The 12,500-nt window shown below is 32.3% G+C and overlaps 8 non-coding genes across 8 annotated transcripts; 2 read left to right on the forward strand and 6 right to left on the reverse strand.

The window, feature by feature from the left end:
* Positions 1–2,875: 2,875 nt before the first annotated feature.
* On the forward strand, positions 2,876–2,947 carry TRNAM-CAU (transfer RNA methionine (anticodon CAU)). The gene has a single exon. It is a non-coding gene; the product is annotated as a tRNA-Met (tRNA).
* Positions 2,948–3,597: 650 nt separating this feature from the next.
* On the reverse strand, positions 3,598–3,669 carry TRNAM-CAU (transfer RNA methionine (anticodon CAU)). Its single transcript has one exon. It is a non-coding gene; the product is annotated as a tRNA-Met (tRNA).
* A 961-nt stretch (positions 3,670–4,630) lies between these two features.
* Positions 4,631–4,702, reverse strand: TRNAM-CAU (transfer RNA methionine (anticodon CAU)). Its single transcript has one exon. It is a non-coding gene; the product is annotated as a tRNA-Met (tRNA).
* A 1,344-nt stretch (positions 4,703–6,046) lies between these two features.
* On the reverse strand, positions 6,047–6,118 carry TRNAM-CAU (transfer RNA methionine (anticodon CAU)). The gene has a single exon. It is a non-coding gene; the product is annotated as a tRNA-Met (tRNA).
* A 2,395-nt stretch (positions 6,119–8,513) lies between these two features.
* On the reverse strand, positions 8,514–8,585 carry TRNAM-CAU (transfer RNA methionine (anticodon CAU)). The gene has a single exon. It is a non-coding gene; the product is annotated as a tRNA-Met (tRNA).
* Positions 8,586–8,725: 140 nt separating this feature from the next.
* On the forward strand, positions 8,726–8,797 carry TRNAL-CAA (transfer RNA leucine (anticodon CAA)). Its single transcript has one exon. It is a non-coding gene; the product is annotated as a tRNA-Leu (tRNA).
* A 784-nt stretch (positions 8,798–9,581) lies between these two features.
* TRNAM-CAU (transfer RNA methionine (anticodon CAU)) lies at positions 9,582–9,653 on the reverse strand. The gene has a single exon. It is a non-coding gene; the product is annotated as a tRNA-Met (tRNA).
* A 2,456-nt stretch (positions 9,654–12,109) lies between these two features.
* TRNAM-CAU (transfer RNA methionine (anticodon CAU)) lies at positions 12,110–12,181 on the reverse strand. The gene has a single exon. It is a non-coding gene; the product is annotated as a tRNA-Met (tRNA).
* Between the last annotated feature and the right edge of the window lie 319 nt (positions 12,182–12,500).

Genomic DNA, 12,500 nt, shown 5'->3' on the forward strand with positions numbered 1-12,500 from the left:
TAAATGTTTTTTTTATTCCAAAGTATGTATTTTTATGTGGAAAACCCTAAAATGATAACCATTTTGTGGAGAAATTATTTATTAACACTTAAATTGGCTTATATCAATCAATATCTTACTGAAATGCTGCGATTTCTCTGTGCGCTTTCTTGATTTTCAGGGCACTACTGAACCTAAGAAAACCCACCTAACCTAGCATAGGGGCCCTGTATCCCTACCTAGGCCTACCAGGGGGGGGGGCTCCCCCCCCTGCGACCCCCCCTTAAGGCCACAGTGATTTTCGGGACACTACCGAACCTAATACAACCACCTAACCTAGGGCCCTGTACCCCTACCTAGGCCTAGCCCCTGCGACCCCCCCCCCCCTTACAGCCACTACCTATCACATCCATCAATAAATAATTTCTCCACAAAATGGTTATCCTTTTTGGGTTTTCCATATCAAAATACATACATTGGAATAAAAAAAAACATTAAAATTCGATAGGCACTCAAACCGAAAAGACCCATATATATATATATATATATATATATATATATATATATATATATATATATATATATATGTATATATATATATATATATATATATATATATACTTTGTGTGTATGTGTGTTCTTTTACTGTTACTTTCATTCGTAATTCAAAATCCTTTTGATACTGAAAATAACATAATTTCATCATATTGCACACTTTCCTTTTTTTCGAAATTATTTCACTAACCTTCACTAGAAAAAATATATTTGCTAGCAGAGCATGGTTTCGATGCACGGACCTCTGGGTTATGGGCCCAGCACGCTCCGGAAGAAATTTCCAAGTAGCTCATGGGAAACCCTGATATTCAACATATGACACAATGCTCCACTACAAAAGAATCTTTCTTTGAGATTGATTTACCACTTTTACCACTTACTCCATGATTTTATTTGTTCAATTTGTGGATGCAGTGAAAGCAGAGTGGCGCAGTGGAAGAGAGCTGGGCCCATAACCCAGAGGTCTGTACATCGAAATCTCTGCTAACAGATCAACATTTCTATGTGCGTAAGCAACAGTTATGCTTTGCTCTAAGATTTTCATGTTTTTACTAGATACATATACTGCAAAACTATAATAAATGTGTATAGTAATGAGTGAAGACTTGCAGCTAATGCAATGTTTTGAAGCGGAATTAACATCCGTTTTTTTCTTCATGACTTAGTTAGGAATTGAGATAGGTAAATAGCTGAAATTCATGATAACTTCTAAAATGGTGAATCGTTTTAGCAGTCCTTTAAATTAATTGCATGCCATCAGCACTGTAATTTAGGAAGAATGGAACCTGCTCTAGAAGGATGACATTTCAAGGTTATTTTTATTAGATATTTGTTGTTCTGACTATCAAAGAAATGAGATTTAGAATAAAATTTTACGAAATGTTGGCCAATTTTGAATGTAATACAATTCAGTATCTGATAATATGTCTGTCTGAAGTAAGATATACAAATGAATTTTCATCTATGCATCTTCATAAATATACATCTCTTATATATATATATATATATATATATATATATATATATATATATATATATATATATATATATATATATATATATATACATATATATATAGTCTATTTTTATTCCTTTATTATTAATTTACTTCGTAATTCAAATTTCCTTCTCTCAATAAGTAACATAATTTCGTTAGTTTGAACACGTTTTTTTATTTCAACTTTTATTTCACGATTTTCAAAAGGAAAAAATGTAATTGCTAGCAGAGCGTGATTTCGATCCACGGACCTCTGGGTTATGGGCCCAGCACGCTTCCACTGCGCCACTCTGCTCCGGAAGAAATTCCCAGGAAGCTAATGGGAAACCCTGACATTTAGCTTATGGCAGAATGTCCACTACAAAAGTCTTTCCTTGAAATTAATTTCCCACCTAATCCATGATGTTATTTCACCTTATTTGGTTATGAAGTGTGACCAGAGTGGCGCAGTGGAAGCGTGGATCGAAACCACGCTCTGCTAACAGAACGGCATTATTATGTGTTTAAGAAACAGATATGGCAAAACTAAAATAAATATTTTAGAAAGTTGTAAATTGATATCGACATTCTATTTTATTCTTCCATACTTGATTAGGAAATGAAATAGGCAAATAACTGAAATTCAAGAGGATTTTGGAAATGGTTAGATCGTTCTAGCAGAATCCAAGATTAAATGCAGGTCAACATCATTGTAATTTAGAAAGAAGAATTTCTGATCTAGAAACATTACATTTTATGATTATTTTTTTTTTATTAAACATCTGTTGTTATGGTGAACATAGATATTTTATTTAGAATACAATGTTATGAGATGGTAGTCAAGTTTGAATGTATTACAATTCAATATCTGAGATTATGTTAGTCTGAAGTACAATTTCCTAACAATATTCCATCTTTTTAAATGCTCTTACATATATATATATATATATATATATATATATATATATATATATATATATATATATATATATATACACGTGTGTGTGTTAATTTCGGTGTTTCTCTCTTATTAGTTTTATTTTTAAGATTAAGTTACCTTGTCTCTATATATATTATAATTTCTTCAGATTGAACACTTCTTTATTTCAACTTTTATTTCACAAGTGTTAACAAGGAAAAATGTAATTGCTAGCAGAGTGTGATTTTGATCCATAGACCTCTGGGTTATGGGCCCAGCACGCTTCCACTGCACCACTCTGCTCCGGAAGAAATTCCCAGGAAGCTCATGGGAAAACCCTGACATTTAGCGTGTGACAATATGCTCCTCTACAAAAGAATCTTTCCTGGAGAATAATTTCCCACTTACTCCAGGATTTTATTTGTTTAATTTATGGATGAAGCGTGAGCAGAGTGGCGCAGTGGAAGCGTGCTGGGCCCATAACCCAGAGGTCCGTGGATCGAAACCACGCTCTGCTAACAGATCAACATTTTTATATGCTAAAGCTTCAGTTATGCTTTCCTATAAGATTTAAATGTTGTTACTGGATACATATACTGCAAAATTAAAAGAATATGTATACGGATTCGTGAAGACATGGAGCTATTGGAAATTTTTAAGCGAAAATAACTATCCTGTTTGTTCTTCCTGACTTAGTTAGGAATGGCGCAGTAATTTAGAAAGAAACGAACCTGATCTAGAAAAATTACATATTAAGGTCATTTTTATTAGATATTTGTTGTTCTGATCATAAAGGAAATCAGATTTAGAATATAACTGTACAAAATATAGGTCAAGTATGAATGTATGTAATACAATTCAGTATCTGATAACATGTCAGTGTGAAGTAAACTATACTAATATATTTTCATGTATGTATGTTCATGTATATACATATCTTTATATTAATGGTGTTTATATATATATATATATATATATATATATATATATATATATATATATATATATATATATATATATATTGTGTGTATTTGTATTCCATTATTATTAGTTTAATTCATAATTCAAATTCTCTGGTCTCTATAAATAACATAATTTCGTCAGTTTCAACACCTTTCTTCATTTCAACTTTTATTTCACGATCACTCTCAAGGAAAAATGTAATTTGTAGCAGAGCGTGGTTTCGATCCACGGACCTCTGGGTTATGGGCCCAGCACGCTTCCACTGCGCCACTCTGCTCCGGAAGTAATTCCCAGGAAGCTCATGGGAAACCCTGACATTTAGTGTATGACAGAACTCTCCGCTACAAAATCTTTCCTGGAGATTAATTTCCCACTTTATGATTTTATTCTTTTAATTTGTGTGTAAAGCGTGAGCAGAATGGCGCAGTGGAAGCATGCTGGGCCCATAACCCAGAGGCCCGTGGATAGAAACCACTCTCTACTATCATATCAGCATTTTTATGTGCTTAAGCAGCAGTTATGCTTTGCTCTAAGATTTACATGTTGATACTGGATACATATACTTCAAAACTATAATAAATATGTATAGTGATTAGTGAAGACACGTAGTTATTGGAAAGTTTTAAATTGAAATTAAGATTCCGTTTTGTTCTTCCTGACTTAGGAAATGAGATACATAAATAGCTGAAATCCAGGATGAGTTCTGAAATGGTTAGATTGTTTGAGCAGACTCTTGCATTAGTACATATCATCGGCACTGTAATTTAGAAAGAAGAAACTTGATCTAGAAAGATCATATTTTAATGTTATTTTCATTATATAGCTGTTGCTGTGAATATGAAAAAAATTAGATTTAGAATATAATTTTATGAAATATAAGTTAATTTTGAATGTAATACAATTCAGTATCTGATAATGTCAGTCTGAAGTAAGATATACTAATCAATTTTCATGTATGCATGTTCATGTATATACATAGCTTTATATATATATATATATATATATATATATATATATATATATATATGTATATATATATATATATATATATATATACTGTACATATATATATATATATATATAGTGTGTGTGTGTGTGTGTATTTGTATTCCTTAATTATTAGTTTAATTTATAATTCAAATTTCCTTGTCTATAAGTAACATAATTTCGTCAATTTGAACACGTTTCTTTATTCCGACTTTTATTTCACGAACATTCGCAAGGAAAAATGTAATTGTTAGCAGAGCGTGGTTTCGATCCACGGACCTCTGGGTTATGGGCCCAGCACGCTTCCACTGCGCCACTCTGCTTCGGAAGAAAATCCCCGGAAGCAAATGGGAAACCCTGAGATTTATCTTATGACTGAATTTCAGCTAAGAAAAAACAAAAGGGATTGTTAATTCCACTAAGCTAAGAAAAAACAAAAGGGATTGTTAATTCCACTTAACAACTTTTCAATAGCTGAGTATTTTCACAAATTTATGTAAAAAATTATCATAGTTGTGCAATATGTGTATCAAATTACAAAATGTAAATCTTAGCTTAAAGCAAGGCTGGTTAAGCACATAAAAATAATTGGTTAGCAGAGCGTGATTTCGATCCACGGACCTCTGGGTTTTGGGCCCAGCACGCTTACACTGCGCCACTCTGCTCAATATTCATACACAAATAAAATGGAATAACTTTATGAAGTGAGAAATTAATCTCAGGGAAATATTCTTTTGTAGTGGAGCATTCTGTCATAAGCTAAAAGTCGGTATTTGCCATGAGCTTCCTGGGAATTTCCTACGGAGCGGAGTGGCGCAGAGGAAGCGTGCTGGGCCCAAAACCCAGAGGTCCGTGGATCGAAACCACGCTCTGCAAACAATTACATTTTCCCTATTGAAAATTCGTGAAATAAAAGTTGAAATAAATAAATGTGTTCAAACTGACGAAGTTATGTTACTTATAGAGGCAAGGAAATTTGAATTATAAATTAAACTATTAATAAAGGAATACAAATACACCCTATATATATATATATGTATATACATGTAAATATATTTTTGTGTATATATATATATATATATATATATATATATATATATATATATATATATATATATATATATATATATATATATATATATATATATTATATTACTGTGTATATGAATATATGTATATAGATGAACATGCATACATGTAAATTTATTAGTATATCTTACTTCAGACTGACCTATTATCAGATACTGAATTGTATTACATTCAAACTTGACCTATATTTCGTAAAATTATATTCTAAATCTAATTCAATTTTTCATGTTCACAGCAACAGCTAAAAAAATAACGTTAGAATATGATCTTTCTAGATCAGGTTCTTTTCTTTCTAAATAACAGAGCCAATGACAGGTATTAATTTTTGTTTGCTCAAACGATCTAACCATTAAAGAACTCATCCTGAATTTCAGCTATTCATCTATCTGAATTCTTGAGTAAGTCAGGAAGAACAAAACGGATTGTTAATTCCAATTTAAAACTTTCCAATAGCTGCGTGTCTTCACGAATTACTATACATATTTATTATAGTTTTGAAGTATGTGTCTCCAGTATCGACATGTAAATCTTATAGCAAACCATAAGTGATGCTTAAGTACATAAAAATGCTGATCTGTTAGCAGAGCGTGGTTTCGATCCACGGACCTCTGGGTTATGGGCCCAGCACGCTTCCACTGCGCCACTCTGCTTTCACTGCATCTACAAATTAAACAAATAAAATCATGGAGTATGTGTGAAATTAATCTCAAGGAAATATTCTTTTGTAGTGGAGCATTCTGTCATACGCTAGATATCAGGGTTTCCCATGAGCTACTTAGAAATTTCTTACTGAGCAGAGTGGCGCAGTGGAAGCATGCTGGGCCCATAACCCAAAGGTCCGTGGATCGAAACCATGCTCTGCTAACATATGATTATTTATGCGTTGGCTGGGGCCATAACCCAGAGGTCTGTGGATTGAAACCATGCTCTGCTAACGAGTCAGCATATTTATTCGTTTATGCAGCAGTTTTGCCTTGCTTTAAGATTTACATGTTACTGGATATTATTTTACTATGGTCCGATGTCTGGAAACCAAACCTATTATATATATATATCACGTCTGGCAAGCTAAACAGCCTCTCGAATTCCAAAATCACCTGTTTTCTTTTACATCACATCTGTTACACTTGGAAATATTAATACCAGAACTCTGAGACAGTTATATAACTCCAGACAGCATTTATAAAACAATGAATATGCAAAGGTCTCTAAAGTACACTCAAAACAAAACGGGGTAATTATCATCAAGACTTATTTAAAACCACTTCTTACTACGATTCTTTAATAGGATACGAGCCAATACTAATTTAAACACTGGTTATTGGAATAATACACTACAAAAATAGATATATTCTATAGAAATTACAACACTGAAAGAATTTACATAAAAACAAAGTAAATCACTCGAAACATTAAGTCTGAATAAAGCTTAGATCAAGAGAAAAATGTTACAATCTGAAAATTATATAACCACTTGACTTTGAATATTATATCTGAATAAACCTTAGACTAAGACAAAAGAAATAATACTTATGAAAATTATACAATCACTTGAAATTAAATCTGAATACAATATTTAAGTTTGATACTTAATGAAAATAGATAACCAGATCACGATACAAATACCTTTCACCTTACTACAGGACCAGTCACAAAAACTCTAAGAGAATTTTGATAAGTGCTCACTATGTTTACTAAAACCTGTCACACCAAAATTTTGATATTTTACTGAACTCTTTTCAAATAATACACTGCTTTGCGTATGAGAGAGAGGGGGAGATGGCTATGACATAAGGCTGGAATTCTCTATCTGATCAATGCAACCCTGGGTTTGCCTTTATATGAAGCTTAGCTACTTCCAGAAGATTCCAAATTGTTCTGGAAGCGTGGAGGGTTGGCATAAGGGCGTCAAGTATTGCTCTCTCGAACATGTATCCATGCATTGGGAGACGGCTCTCTCTAAGCTAGCTCCACCCACCCTTTGTCCTTGAAATAAAAAAATGATAAGATCTATCTCTAGATTTTTCGGGAATCTTCCTATTCACATGGCAGACAAAAGAATTGCGTATTTTCTCTCCAACATGATGCAATACCTCAAGGAATATAAAAAAACATTTACATAAGCCCTTGTTCACATCTCGCACGAATCATATAACACTCGCAAATAGCTTACATAAGACGTCGTAAGCAAATACGTGAAAATAAAAAGTAAATTTTTTAAAATAATGTAAATTTACATATACTTACTAGAATGAAGTATACAATGGAATTAACGACGAAAGTCTTACGAAAGCTACATACCAACCTTATACCTACATGAGAGGAACTTTTCTTAAGAGCTGGCTAACCTTTTCAATGCACAAATTAAAACAACTAAAATACATGAATAAACTAGTGTATTTACTCTGCACTAGACCAGCTTCGTAAGAATATATATACTGCAAAACTATAATAAATATGTATACGAATTCGTGAAGACAAGCAGCTATTGGAAAGTTTTAAAGTGGAATTTTGTTCTTCCTTAATTAGTTAAGAATTGACATACGTATATAGCTGAAATTCAAGATGAGTTCTGAAATGGTTTGATCAGTTTAGCAAACTCTTAGATTAAATGTATGTCACTGACACTGTAATTTAGAAAGAAAAGATTCTGATCTAGAAAGGTGAAATTTTTAGGTTATTTTTAATTGAATAGCTGTTGTGAACATGAAAGAAATTAGATTCAGAATATAATTTTATGAAGTGTAAGTCAAGTGTTGATGTGCTACAATTCAATATTTCGTAATATGTCAGTCTGAAGTAAGATATTCCAATAAATGTCTATATATATATATATATATATATATATATATATATATATATATTTATATATATATATATATATATATATATATATAGCATGTATGTGTTGTGTTCCTTTATTGTTAGTTTAATTCGTAATTCAATTTTCCTTGTCTGTATGAGTAACACAATTTAGTCAGTTTGAACACGTTTCTGTATTTCAACTTTTATTTCACGAATATCCAAAAGGTAAAATGTAATTTCTAGCAGAGCGTGGTTTCGATCCACGGACCTCTGGGTTATGGGCCCAGCACGCTTCCACTGCGCCACTCTGCTCACACTTCATAACCAAATAAGGTGAAATAACATCATGGATTAGGTGGGAAATTAATTTCAAGGAAAGACTTTTGTAGTGGACATTCTGCCATAAGCTAAATGTCAGGGTTTCCCATTAGCTTCCTGGGAATTTCTTCCGGAGCAGAGTGGCGCAGTGGAAGCGTGCTGGGCCCAAAACCCAGAGGTCCGTGGATCGAAACCACGCTCTGCAAACAATTACATTTTCCCTATTGAAAATTCGTGAAATAAAAGTTGAAATAAATAAATGTGTTCAAACTGACGAAGTTATGTTACTTATAGAGGCAAGGAAATTTGAATTATAAATTAAACTATTAATAAAGGAATACAAATACACCCTATATATATATATATATATATATATATGTATATACATGTAAATATATTTGTGTGTGTATATATATATATATATATATATATATATATATATATATATATATATATATATATATATATATATATATTACTGTGTATATGAATATATGTATATAGATGAACATGCATACATGTAAATTTATTAGTATATCTTACTTCAGACTGACCTATTATCAGATACTGAATTGTATTACATTCAAACTTGACCTATATTTCGTAAAATTATATTCTAAATCTAATTCAATTTTTCATGTTCACAGCAACAGCTAAAAAAATAACGTTAGAATATGATCTTTCTAGATCAGGTTCTTTTCTTTCTAAATAACAGAGCCAATGACAGGTATTAATTTTTGTTTGCTCAAACGATCTAACCATTAAAGAACTCATCCTGAATTTCAGCTATTCATCTATCTGAATTCTTGAGTAAGTCAGGAAGAACAAAACGGATTGTTAATTCCAATTTAAAACTTTCCAATAGCTGCGTGTCTTCACGAATTACTATACATATTTATTATAGTTTTGAAGTATGTGTCTCCAGTATCGACATGTAAATCTTATAGCAAACCATAAGTGATGCTTAAGTACATAAAAATGCTGATCTGTTAGCAGAGCGTGGTTTCGATCCACGGACCTCTGGGTTATGGGCCCAGCACGCTTCCACTGCGCCACTCTGCTTTCACTGCATCTACAAATTAAACAAATAAAATCATGGAGTATGTGTGAAATTAATCTCAAGGAAATATTCTTTTGTAGTGGAGCATTCTGTCATACGCTAGATATCAGGGTTTCCCATGAGCTACTTAGAAATTTCTTACTGAGCAGAGTGGCGCAGTGGAAGCATGCTGGGCCCATAACCCAAAGGTCCGTGGATCGAAACCATGCTCTGCTAACATATGATTATTTATGCGTTGGCTGGGGCCATAACCCAGAGGTCTGTGGATTGAAACCATGCTCTGCTAACGAGTCAGCATATTTATTCGTTTATGCAGCAGTTTTGCCTTGCTTTAAGATTTACATGTTACTGGATATTATTTTACTATGGTCCGATGTCTGGAAACCAAACCTATTATATATGTATATCACGTCTGGCAAGCTAAACAGCCTCTCGAATTCCAAAATCACCTGTTTTCTTTTACATCACATCTGTTACACTTGGAAATATTAATACCAGAACTCTGAGACAGTTATATAACTCCAGACAGCATTTATAAAACAATGAATATGCAAAGGTCTCTAAAGTACACTCAAAACAAAACGGGGTAATTATCATCAAGACTTATTTAAAACCACTTCTTACTACGATTCTTTAATAGGATACGAGCCAATACTAATTTAAACACTGGTTATTGGAATAATACACTACAAAAATAGATATATTCTATAAAAATTACAACACTGAAAGAATTTACATAAAAACAAAGTAAATCACTCGAAACATTAAGTCTGAATAAAGCTTAGATCAAGAGAAAAATGTTACAATCTGAAAATTATATAACCACTTGACTTTGAATATTATATCTGAATAAACCTTAGACTAAGACAAAAGAAATAATACTTATGAAAATTATACAGTCACTTGAAATTAAATCTGAATACAATATTTAAGTTTGATACTTAATGAAAATAGATAACCAGATCACGATACAAATACCTTTCACCTTACTACAGGACCAGTTACAAAAACTCTAAGAGAATTTTGATAAGTGCTCACTATGTTTACTAAAACCTGTCACACCAAAATTTTGATATTTTACTGAACTCTTTTCAAATAATACACTGCTTTGCGTATGAGAGAAAGGGGGAGATGGCTATGACATAAGGCTGGAATTCTCTATCTGATCAATGCAACCCTGGGTTTGCCTTTATATGAAGCTTAGCTACTTCCAGAAGATTCCAAATTGTTCTGGAAGCGTGGAGGGTTGGCATAAGGGCGTCAAGTATTGCTCTCTCGAACATGTATCCATGCATTGGGAGACGGCTCTCTCTAAGCTAGCTCCACCCACCCTTTGTCCTTGAAATAAAAAAATGATAAGATCTATCTCTAGATTTTTCGGGAATCTTCCTATTCACATGGCAGACAAAAGAATTGCGTATTTTCTCTCCAACATGATGCAATACCTCAAGGAATATAAAAAAACATTTACATAAGCCCTTGTTCACATCTCGCACGAATCATATAACACTCGCAAATAGCTTACATAAGACGTCGTAAGCAAATACGTGAAAATAAAAAGTAAATTTTTTAAAATAATGTAAATTTACATATACTTACTAGAATGAAGTATACAATGGAATTAACGACGAAAGTCTTACGAAAGCTACATACCAACCTTATACCTACATGAGAGGAACTTTTCTTAAGAGCTGGCTAACCTTTTCAATGCACAAATTAAAACAACTAAAATACATGAATAAACTAGTGTATTTACTCTGCACTAGACCAGCTTCGTAAGAATATATATACTGCAAAACTATAATAAATATGTATACGAATTCGTGAAGACAAGCAGCTATTGGAAAGTTTTAAAGTGGAATTTTGTTCTTCCTTAATTAGTTAAGAATTGACATACGTATATAGCTGAAATTCAAGATGAGTTCTGAAATGGTTTGATCAGTTTAGCAAACTCTTAGATTAAATGTATGTCACTGACACTGTAATTTAGAAAGAAAAGATTCTGATCTAGAAAGGTGAAATTTTTAGGTTATTTTTAATTGAATAGCTGTTGTGAACATGAAAGAAATTAGATTCAGAATATAATTTTATGAAGTGTAAGTCAAGTGTTGATGTGCTACAATTCAATATTTCGTAATATGTCAGTCTGAAGTAAGATATTCCAATAAATGTCTATATATATATATATATATATATATATATATATATATATATATATATATATATATATATATATATATACATTATATATATATATATATATATATATATATATATATATATATATATTTATATATATATATATATATAGCATGTATGTGTTGTGTTCCTTTATTGTTAGTTTAATTCGTAATTCAATTTTCCTTGTCTGTATGAGTAACACAATTTAGTCAGTTTGAACACGTTTCTGTATTTCAACTTTTATTTCACGAATATTCAAAAGGTAAAATGTAATTTCTAGCAGAGCGTGGTTTCGATCCACGGACCTCTGGGTTATGGGCCCAGCACGCTTCCACTGCGCCACTCTGCTCCGGAAGAAATTTCCGGGAAGCTCATGGGAAACCCTGACATTGAGCCTATGACAATGATCCACTACAAAAGAATCTTTCTTTGAGATTAATGTCCCACTTAACCCTTCATTTTATTTGTTTTTATTTGGAAATGAACTGTGAGCAGAGTGGCGCAGTGGAAGCATGCTGGGCCCATAACCTAGAGGTCCGTGGATCGAAACCACGCTCTGCTAACATATCAGCAGTTTTATGTGCTTAAGCAGCAGTTATGCCTTGCTTTAAGATTTATATGTTGTTACTGGGTACATATACTGCAATACTATAATAAATTTGTATACG

Source organism: Palaemon carinicauda, chromosome 33, assembly GCF_036898095.1.
Source record: "Palaemon carinicauda isolate YSFRI2023 chromosome 33, ASM3689809v2, whole genome shotgun sequence".
NCBI lineage: Eukaryota > Metazoa > Arthropoda > Malacostraca > Decapoda > Palaemonidae > Palaemon > Palaemon carinicauda.